We start from the raw sequence: 11,587 nt of genomic DNA, 5'->3' as shown, positions 1-11,587 counted from the left end.
TATGTCTTAGCTTCGAAACGGTACAAATTGCATCCTAATCCGATAAGCGTAGTTTCGATTGTGTCCGTTACGCAAAATCATGTCAAATCTGTCTTTTGCTAAACCTCATTTCCGTACATGTCATTAGTTGATTTTGTACTTGTATTACCTTGAGCCTATTGAATGGCTATTGGACTGAGATTGTTTGGTGTATAACTTTGGGTTTGATTGAAGAAAAGAATGAAGCCATAAATTACTGGAAATAGGAAAATACAAAGGGCGTGCTGCCCAAATTTACGTTCAAGGGCTAGGTAGACAAACTTGCAACTTGAGTAAGGGTTAAGAGTGATTACTGCTTGAACCATCTAGGATATTACATCTTCTTTCAAATAAAATAATGACTGCTCGGAATACGTTTTCCTTGACTCAAATGACATTTCCAAGTATAATGCTACAAAGTTATATAGTTTGAAAAGCGAGCGAGTGTTTCACTAATATTCTCCAAGTGAATTTCAATTTCTTGATTCTTATTGAACGAAACGTTTAAGTTTCGAGCCTTAGTTACTTTTAAAAGTTCTTAAACAATGTTTTATCGCAGATTTGGACTTCGCACACGGAGTAATACCCGAACGTAACTCGTAAAGGCACCGCATTTTGGGTGAGTGCTTCCAAATACCTGGTTGACCTGGACACTTGTTCACAATACTTGTACATAATTGATATGAGATTTGTTGATCGGGCAAGAGTGTATTTTATCGCACTTGCCCTAACATGATTTATACTTGTTTATTGTTGCAATTAACTTGATATACCTGTACTTGATTTGTAAGTGTGGAGCTGCAGTATGTACCACACTCAATCCGAGTGGGAGGTGCCTCTCATTCCCGTTTCCATACTTTTATCTTAATTTCGTCGATTGGAGAGGTTATCTCATCGACTTCTTGGGAACCCAAACCCCATTGGCTAGTTAATCGAGTCGAGTCGGCAAGGGCTTGGTCGATTAGATAACGAACCATGGGTCGTTAGTTATGTCGAGTGGAGTGATATCTCCTCGACTAATCGGTATACTCGAGTATTACCACCCGTGTTTATTGAGGATTTTGGGCCCAATAGGGGGTGTGAATGGTGGACGGAGAGTAGTGTAAGTGGTGCTCTACTGGATTGGTTACTTACTTGAAGGTTGACAGAATGTCAACTATTACTTGATCAAGCTCTGGTGATGCGATGAGAATTTGGCTCCTGAGAGCCATACGTATCCTTATATTTTGGAATGATTATTGTTTATTGGATTATTGATTCTTCTGAAAAACTTTTACACTCGCTCACTTTGAGATTTGCTACTTGAAGTATTATTATTCACTTTTATGAACTTTTGATGCCCATTAACTTGTTACGTTGATATTCGTACTTTCAAAATGGTCAATTTGTTATTTGGAACCTCATTGGGCTTTTAGCTCATTCCACGCCATTTGTTTTCCTTACAGGGGGTACGAGCGAGGCATGGGACATGTACAGATTAGCGTAATCTAGTTGTTTTGAATTTGAAGATGTACTCACGCTAGTACCCGACTAGGGTTGATTGTACTCGATTTGTAAACACTTTGGAGTATTTTGGTGTGTAGAAGCTTTGTTTCTGGATTTGAGTATCAATGTATTTATTAAGTGGATGTGTTATTCATTTTCTATAGATGTACGTTTTTAGTTTTTTTGAGATACGAGTGAGTGAGTCCTGACAAGAGTTGGGCAGGCGGTCCGCTAAACCCTGGGGTACGCCCTAGGGAGAGGTGGAGCCGTCACAGTACTAGTGTACAATCTAAGGAGAATTCATGAATTAACCTTAATTATTTATAATCGAGACTCGGAAGTGGGTTTCAAAAGCATAAGAGAAATCTGATTTTTGCCTTTGAAATCAAGTGTAAAACGGTCTAGCAATATCGGAGGAAAATGGAGAGTTTGAAACCCTCAATTTCCTTTAAGTTCGAAAATTTCATATTCGGCAAGTAAACTTTGAAAAATCAAATCTCACTCTCTATGAGTCCAAAATTGAAAAACTTGGTACCATTGGAAACTACTTCCAAAGTACTAAAAGTTTCTAGAAGACACTTTTCCATGATTCCAAACGGAAGGTATTCAAAATTTGTCTCAAAGTTGCTGTTTTGGCTTGCGAGACAGTTTCGGTGTTGGTTTTCGGCAAACTTTGGAAATTCAGCAAAATTCACACAATGTGAACCAGCCTCTGAAATTTGGAACTCAATTAGAGTCACAAAAAAAGTTTAAAACATAACAAGCAGAACAAGAATCGGAATTTTGAGCACCAAGACATAGTAGCTTAAAGTTGCTGAAAAATCGAAACTTTTAGGCAATTTCCAGGTTCAAATCACAAACTTTGGGACTTTGGTTAAGCATTGAAACGGACTCGAAATGGCACCAAATTTGGCAGTATTACACTATCATATAAGGGCTATTACTTTGTCAAATTTTATGGAAAAATACGTACGGGAAGTTGGTTAACAAAGTCACGAAAGTTTCTAAATTTTCAAGGCAAAGCTGCCTTGTGCTACCATTTCCCTTTTCTAAATCATTTGGCTAATGAAATATTTTCAAACATGGTTCATTTGTGTAGACAATGTCTAAGTAACATTCAAGATACATGTTCGTAGGTGATTAACACCAAGAATTTCAAAATAACAAGTCCCAAGTCAAGATTGGCCATTCGACTAAGAGAAAAGGAAAAGTTTTCCAGATTCGAAGAGCAATTTCGGGACATCATTTGCATATCAAAATGGTCTTATAATATCACCAAATTTTGCACAATTAAACCTCCATATGAGGACTACTCCTCTATCAAATTTCATTTGAAAATTCACACGGGAAGGTAGTTAACTAAACCATCAAAGTTCAAGAAATTTCCCAAGGCAAAACTGGCTTCTAGCTCTTCTTTCCTTATTAAACATTTTGTCCAATGCAACCAACCCAAATCTGGTTTATTTGTGAAAAAAAGTCCAAGGAACATCTAATATAAAGTTTGGTAGATGTTGGACATCAAAGTTTCCAAAACAACAAGTCTCAAATCAAGCTAGGCCATTTAACTAGCCAAAAGAGGATTTTCAAGCAAAAATCCAGGTCTGTAATTTAGCGATATCTCACTCAATGCAACTTGGAATTGAGCGTAGTTGGTGGTGTTGAAAACTTCATTCATAAGGTTACAATTTCTCAGAAGAAATCATTTTTAAAATCTGTCCACAACTAGTTCATCTTTGAGCATCAAGTTGCAGCTCAAGACGTGGACTCCAGTGAAGCAGCGAAACAGGACACCACAATTCAAATGAGTGGTACGGTTCACTCAGGTGGAGTCTGGACATGAATTTTATACCATTAGAAAACTGAGAATGTCTACTTTCCAGTGCCACAAATGGCACTCAATTTCGACGTCGGAGCAAAACGTTATAGCTGTTTGAAAAACACTGCCTGTGCAATACGGGAAAAATTCCAGTTTTGAAGGAACTTTCGAAATCACAACATTTGGCCAACTAAATCACGTAATTTTTTGATGAAACTTTCTACACAACCTATAGTACATATATACATAAAAAAAAAAGTCATTAGAACCATGAAAAATTCCCCTAAGGGCCATGGCATGGACAGGCGCAGAAATGGAAAAATTCCTTCTTCACTTCCTTTGAACTTTCCTTCAACAATACAACCTATTTCCACTAGATTAACCACTAATCCAACATTAATAACATCAAAACGCAGCAAATCAGTCCATCAAGCAATTGTGGGAGTTCATAGAGCCCATTCACCAAAATCCAACATAAATAAAGCTTCCCACATGAATATATGAGGTTATATGTGCAATACAACTTTCATAAATTAAGATTTTGAAGGTCGATCATCACTTACTTAGATGATTAAGGCAGAAATTTCGGTCCTTATTTGCTCAAGAAAAACCGTGAGAGCAGCCTCCTTTTCTAGCTTGAAGTGCTCTCCAAGTGTTTAGCAAAGTGTGGTTAAAATTTGAGATGATTTGGTGAAGGATTAGTGAAGATTTGAAGAAGAAATTGAAGAAGAAACTTGGTTCTTTTTCTCTTGAAGTGCACGGCTGGAATGGGAGCAAAAGTGAGTGTGTTTTGGGCTCTAATGAAGCTTCCAAGAGAAGCTAAAATGTGTGGCTCCAATTAATTCAAAAGTCAACCCTTTCTCCCGCGCGCACGCCCGCGCGTTTCGTGCTTGATCACGCCTTATTCGTATCATCTGTAAGGAAAACAAATGGCATGGAATGAGTTAAAAGCTCAATGAGGTTCCAAATAGCAAGTTGACCATTATTTAAAAGGACAAGTAAGCGAGCATAACAAGTTCATAAAAGTGAGCAATAACTTTTCAAATAACAATTCTCAAAATGAGCGAATGTAAAGTTTTTCAAAAGAAACAATAACCCGATAATTAATAATCATGTCAAAGGATAAGGATACGAATGGCTCACAAGGGCCAAGTTCCCATTGCTTTACCAGAGCTTGATCAAGTAGTAGTTAACACTCTGTCAACTTTCACGTAAAGTAACCAATCCAGTAGAGAACCACTTAACTACAATCTCCGTCCACCAACCAAACCCCCTATTGGGCCCAAAATTCTCAATAAACACTAATGGTAATACTCGAGTATACCGATTAGTCGAGGAGATAACATTCCACTCGACAACACTAACTACCCAGGGTTCGTTATCTAATCGACCAAACCCTTGCCGGCTCGACTCGATTAACTAGTTATAGGGTTTCTAGAATTCCAGACAAAATACAACTCAAATACATGTATATCAATTCAATTGAAATCATTGAACAAGAATATATCACATTAGAGCAAGTGTGATAAAGTATACTCTTACCTTATCAATCCACTCATATATCATGTAACCACATTGGTCACGTATTAAACACAAGTACCAAGTTCAATCAGGTATTTGGAAGCACTCACCAAAGATGTAGTGCTTCTACGGATCATGTTCAGGTATTACTCCTTGTTGGGAGTCCAAATCTGCGATAAAACATCGTTGAAGAGTTTTGAAAATCAACTAAGGTTCGAAACTTAAACGTTTCGTTTAACAAGAATCAAGTAATTGAAACTCATTTGGAGAATATTTGTAAACTCATGCTCGCTCTTAAAACTTTGAAACTTTGGAGCGATTAAACTTTGAAATCTCCATTTGAGTCGAAGTGACGAGAAAAATGTATTTCTATTAGTCGTTACTTTCATTTTCCAGGGTACAAGTTTCGCCGAATTCTAACTTATATACCTCTATGAAAGAAGACTTGAATACCCTAGACGATTCAAGTGAGATTCGTTCTCAAACCCTTACTCAAGTCTCGAGTATCTCTACCAAGCCTCGAGTGAAAATTTGGGCAGCACGCCCTTTGTGTTTACCTATTTTTCAGCCATTTATAACTTCATTATTCTTCTCAATTCAGCCTCAAAATCACACACAAATAACCATATTACAATAGCCTTTCAATAGGCTCAATGTCACTCAATTACAAAACAATGCTAGCAAATTGACCGGAACTAATGTTTAAGACAAATATCAAAATAACAGGTTTAACGTCTCTTAGCGTTTCGGTCACAACCGAAGGTATGCTTATCGGATTGGGATGCACTTTAAGCCATTTCGAAGCTAAGACAAAGAGTTACAATTTTTATGAAGACAACTCAACCCAGTTCACAGTTGATCTGGGTCGAATTTGCAGATTACAGAACCAGAATTTCCTAGTTAGTCTGGTTATCAGCACTGGATTCAAATGGCAATAACTTAGGCTACACAATTCCGATTGAGGCATTTTCAGATGTGTTGGAAAGCTGAAGCATAGGTTAAACTTTTTGTGCTTTGGCCAAAGGTTGATTTCATACAGATCAAAGTGAAAAATGAAGCCAGAAATGTGAAAGCTCAAAACCGTCCGGGGAAAAGAAGATTTGGTAGTCAAGGGTATTTCAGTCATTTCACATGCTACAGTTCTCCGATTGAGCTGAAATTTCACAGAAAGCTATATAACATCATTTCCTACAACTCTCATGTTTTGATCTAAGCCTAATGTGGCCTCTAACATGGACGAATGAAGTTGGTCAGAAGCAAGGCAGTTCAATCTTTAAAGCTGGAAATTTGATGAATTCAAGGTTTACATTCTCATTCATGTCTTGAACCACTATCCCAACTCCCTATCCCAGCTTATAGATATCATATGCTATCTAAAAAATAAGAAATACAGCTGAACAACTCAAACTCTAACTAAAAAATCCACCATATATTTTTTTTTTTAAATAAAAGGGGAGAACCCCCCAAATTTTATTCAACAGCAACAAAATCATACGACGAAGGAAGCAAACCCTCCCTTCAACACATGCCAGAAAAATAAGAAAATACCTAACAACTAACGTTTCGAATATATGGATAGCCCATTGCATCCAAGTTAATCAACGACCGAGCCCTACTTGGAAGCAGATGATGAGATTGGAAAGTAACAAATGGACTCTCCAAAGATAAAGCCGCTAGGCTGTCTGCCACAGCATTCGCCTCACGATAGATATGCGTAATGGTCCCCTGCACCTTACCTAACAACAACCGAATCTGGCTTAAAATGCTACACAACGGCCACTTACCAATCGATTGACTAGTAACCAGCCGGGCCAACACTAGAGAATCTACTTCTACTAAAATATCTGACAACCCTGTCCCAACACACCACTGTAGACCAGTTAACAACGCTAACCCTTCCGCATGTACCACCTCACATTCCCCAAACTCCTTATAAAAAGCACCAAGCATCTTCCCTTCAAAATCCCGTACCACTCCTCCGCCTTTCGCCAACCCATTTGACACACTTGCGTCGGTGTTCAGCTTGACTGCCCCTCGAGGAGGCTTCCTCCAAGATATAGCTTGCGGACAGAAAGATTTATGTGGTTTGAGCTGAAAATACCGTGCAAAGTAGGTATCCGTATCCCCCTCCAACTGAGACCTTTTCAACATACGCGCAGCCCCCAGAGCAACCAACCACCCATTGATGTCTGAAATAACTTTAAAGCAGGCCGAGGGAACATTACCAAATCGAGCGTCATTTCTACTACGTCACAGAAACCATAACACTACAACAGGTATAACACACCGAACATGATCCAAACGCCCACTCCCAGAAGATTGAAACCACACCACTAGCAACGAAGAAACGCATGAGAATGAAGTCCACGGGATACCGCAAGCGCGGAAGAAATGCTTCCAGACAGCACTTGCCAAGTTGCCCTGCACAAAAATATGATGCAAAGACTCCTGTGAATCACCACAACAATCACACTTGGAAGCCAAAGAAAACCCTCTAGAACGGAGCTTGTCATCCAACGGCAGAAAACCAGCCAAAATCCTCCAAACAAGGTAAGACATCTTTAACGGCAGCAATGGACACCAAATTCCGCGCCACACCAAAGACAGGTTACGCCGCTGTCTAATTAAATCCCATGCAGACGACACAGTGAACCTACCATCCGTTGAAGGAGCCCAAACCAATTCATCCTTAAGAGCTGGATCAACACTTGTCTGCAAAATACTATTAACGACCGATCGAAGAAGAACCTGGAGCAAACGTTCAATATTCCACCCTGTAGAGCTATAGAACTCAGCTACCAAACAATGAGGAGGCTCCCCATCACACTGGCTACTAAGCGGTTCGTCAAAAAGCCAACGATCGTACCAGAAATCGACAAACCCCTCACCAACACGCCAACGAAAATTGGCTTCAGCAACAGTCCGAACTGAGCAGACCCGCTTCCATATTGTCGACCCAACACCAACCTCTGCCGAGGACGGATGTTGGTCACCAATGTACTTTCGATGCATGAACCTTGCCCACGTAGAATTCTTTTGACGTATTCTCCACCATAATTTCATTGCAAACGCCTTCTCTACATCCAGCAGTGATCTGAAACCCAAACCCCCTTCTGCGACTGGAAAACATAATTTCTCCCAGGAAGACCAATGAATCTGTCTCCCATCCTTGCCATCCCACAAAAATGCATTAAACAGCCTACCTAGCCTTAGAAAAATCCCCTTCGGTGGTTTAGAAACCTGCAATAAATAAATAGGCATTGAGTTCAACACATGCCGAAGCAATATGATCTTCCCCCCAGCAGACAAGAAGCGGGAACTCCAATGAAGAAGCTTTGCTCTAACAGAAGCAAAAACTCCATCAAATAAAATACTCCTACTACGGCCACGAAACAGTGGCACTCCCAAATATCTCACAGGCCAAGATTGCCCTTGAAACCCCGTAGCTTGTTGAATTAAAGTGATGGTATCCGAAGGAATCTTCGACGAACACAGAAACCTACTCTTGGCAAGATTTATTTTTTGGCCAGAAAGAATTTCATACTCTCGCAACAAGGACGACACAGCTTGCAGACAGTCAACCGATGCCCGTGTGAAGATAACCATGTCATCAGCAAACGCAAGAAACGGGACCAGCCCCCCCTTACTCAAAAATCTAAACCTCGGAGTGTTAGCAACCAGCTGCTGAAGTCTCCGTCCAAGGAATTCCGATACAAAAAGGAAAAGAGTAGAAGATAGAGGATCCCCCTGACGTACCCCTCTAGTCGATTTGAAAAAACTCGTGAGCTCCCCATTAACCAATACAGAAAACCACACGTTGGATATTAACCGAAAAACCAGATCTACCACACCTTCCTTAAAGCCAAATTCACGAAGCATGTACAAAAGAAACCCCCATTCCACCCTGTCATAGGCCTTCTCCATATCCAATTTCAAAATTACATTAGGATGACGCAATTTCTTGTCCAAATCCAGAATTAATTCCTGAGCGAGGAGGACATTATCCTGTATCCCCCTGCCCGGTATAAATCCAGTCTGAAACTCCAAAATCAACTTAGGAAGGAGTGTATTAATGCGGGTAGACAAAATTTTCGAGATGATCTTCGAACTAACGTTAGATAAGCTTATTGGTCGAAAATCTTTCCACTCACATGCACCCTCCTTCTTAGGCAGTAATGTGATCGTGGTACTTGAAAATCCGCGGGGCATCGAGGCACCAGCGAAGAAATCCTGCACCGCATCCATGAAGTCGTCCTTGATACACTCCCAGCAACTTTGATAAAAACCCCCTCCAAACCCATCGGGTCCCGCAGCACTCTGAGAGTCCAACGAGCATATAACCGTGTGAACTTCTTCTACCGATGGAGACTTCAGCAACATATCGTTCTCTTCTGGCGTAAGTTTAGGCAGCTCAAGTGACGGCCTGATGCCAGAACCTGCAGCGCGGTCTGCTGTGAACAACGTGGAGAAAAAATCACTTGCTGACAGCTTAATATCCTCTATACTATCAAACCAACTGTCGCCACTTCCCCTGATGCGTGCAATAAAATTACAACTGCGTTTTTGCTTAACTGCTGCGTGGAAAAAAGAGGTATTAGCGTCACCCTCTTTGATCCATTTAATCGCAGCCTTTTGTCTCCAAAATTCACATTCCAATGCTAGCTCCCGAGAATGAAGTGCCCTAGCCTCGTGAACTGCCGTCCTAGACACCGTATCCCGATTCTGATCATACAAAATTTCCTTGGCCAATAAATTGTCTGCTGCCTGTTTGACCCTTTGAGAGACATTCCCGAAAAGCTCCACATTCCATCGAGATAAAGCTCTTTTAACCACCTGTAACTTATTAAAGAATTTCTGCATTCCCACTCCAGAAACAGACTGAGACCACGCCAACTTGACTGTTTGTTGAAAACTGGAGTGACCGCGCCAGACATTGAGAAACCGGAATGATGATCGCCTTGTCGATGTACTACCCCCCTTGACTAGCAACGGACAATGATCAGACCGCCCCCGTTGAAGATGAGCTACTCTAGTCATCTCAACATCTGCGAGCCAGGCGGCATTAACAACCGCTCGATCCAGCCGCTGCCACATGCGACCATTGGTCCATGTGTAAGCAGACCCATCGAATTGAACTGGAAATAAGCCACTGCGATGTAAAGCTGAGTTGAATTCTTCCAAATCTCGCATATTCGGAGAAGATCCTCCAATCCTTTCCTCCGCGCAAGTAATAACGTTGTAGTCTCCTACAGCAATCCACGGTAGAGTAACGGACATGGAAAAATGCTCCAAAGCCTCCCATAGCCTTCTCCTACCAATTCTGTTACACTTCGCGTAGACAGCTGAAATAATAAAAGAAGAGCCAGAAGGGAAAGACAAATAGACATGGACCAATTGATCCGCAGCTTCTACAAAAGAATATCGAACATCCGAACACCAGAATATCCAAATTTTGTTATTCACGAAAGACCTAGCAAAGTCAAACCCCAAAAACAACTGCACACTCCCCAGATGAGAGACATTGGCTAAAGGTTCCAAAAGAATCAGTAACCTAATATTATTTGATCTACAAGTACAACGAATATACCGCAATGACTCCTTGTTCGTTGCACCCCGAATGTTCCACACTATAAACTTAATCGGATTTAACATTATTAGACCGAAGATTATAATGCGCAGATGAATTCATACCTTCTCGTTTCCTGGACTGCCTAGGACGACCCTTGTGTCCTTGAACCAACTTTTGCAGTAATTGAGAATCCGTATCATCCAGACCCCCTCCAACCGGATCATAACAAAGCTTAGATGCTTTGATTCTGCTGGGTAAGCGATCCTGAAAACTTTTCAACTCCACCAAAGAAATCCCTCGCGCCCCTGACCGCCCTTCAGAACTAGACCGCACCAGACGAACACGATCGTGATTCCGCATAGGAGAGAGCGAAGAGGAATGCCGTTCATGGTTCGGCCCTTCAGACACAGTTGCAATTAGCAGCCCACGATTATCCCCGTCAGAAATGAGGATATCATCTGATAACTCCTGAAACGGGGAGGAAGAAACTTGGCGACCTAAGGCAAGCAAATTCTGCGTATCTTCATCAGCCCCCAGAGACGTATTTGAAAGAACAGGAACATGAACAAGTACAGAAGCTTGAGGAAAATTTCCCTGACTAGGATTAGCAGACTGAGGTGGCAAGTCAGCAGTAGCCTCCGGTGCCACCGGTGCATCTGTCGCTTGTATCCCCGGAACTTCCACTACCCCAGAACCCGCAACAGGCAGAGAGTCATCAACAGCAGATACCCCCTTTGGTTGAAAAACTTGTCTGACGTGCGTTTTAGATGATGGACCAGAACGAACCGGCCTCAATTCCGGATGTTTGCGATGACAGATGGCTTCTGTATGGCCAATCAACGAGCAAAACCCACAATAAGAAGGATAATCTTCATATTCAATTTTTTGCCAAAAACCCCACTGATCATCTCCGATCCAAATCCTAGATTTGGGAGGTTGCAATACATCAACCTCCAACAAAATACGGGCAACAGAAGGGCGTTTCAATGAAGCCGTAGCTTCATCCACTTTCAAAGGTCGGCCAAGTAGGGTACCGAGTTTAAGCAGAAATTGCTTTTCGAAAAATGGCAGTGGAAGACCCGGAAAATTGACCCAAACTGGTGCAATGGATGACTCGGCTCCTGGTTTAAAATCAATTGTCCATTTCGACAGAGACATATGAAACTTGCCAACATACC

The sequence above is a fragment of the Coffea eugenioides genome, chromosome 4, assembly GCF_003713205.1.
Source record: "Coffea eugenioides isolate CCC68of chromosome 4, Ceug_1.0, whole genome shotgun sequence".
Taxonomy (NCBI): Eukaryota; Viridiplantae; Streptophyta; class Magnoliopsida; order Gentianales; family Rubiaceae; genus Coffea; species Coffea eugenioides.
The sequence above is the reverse complement of the archived record's forward strand: the minus strand, read 5'-3'. Positions refer to the sequence as shown.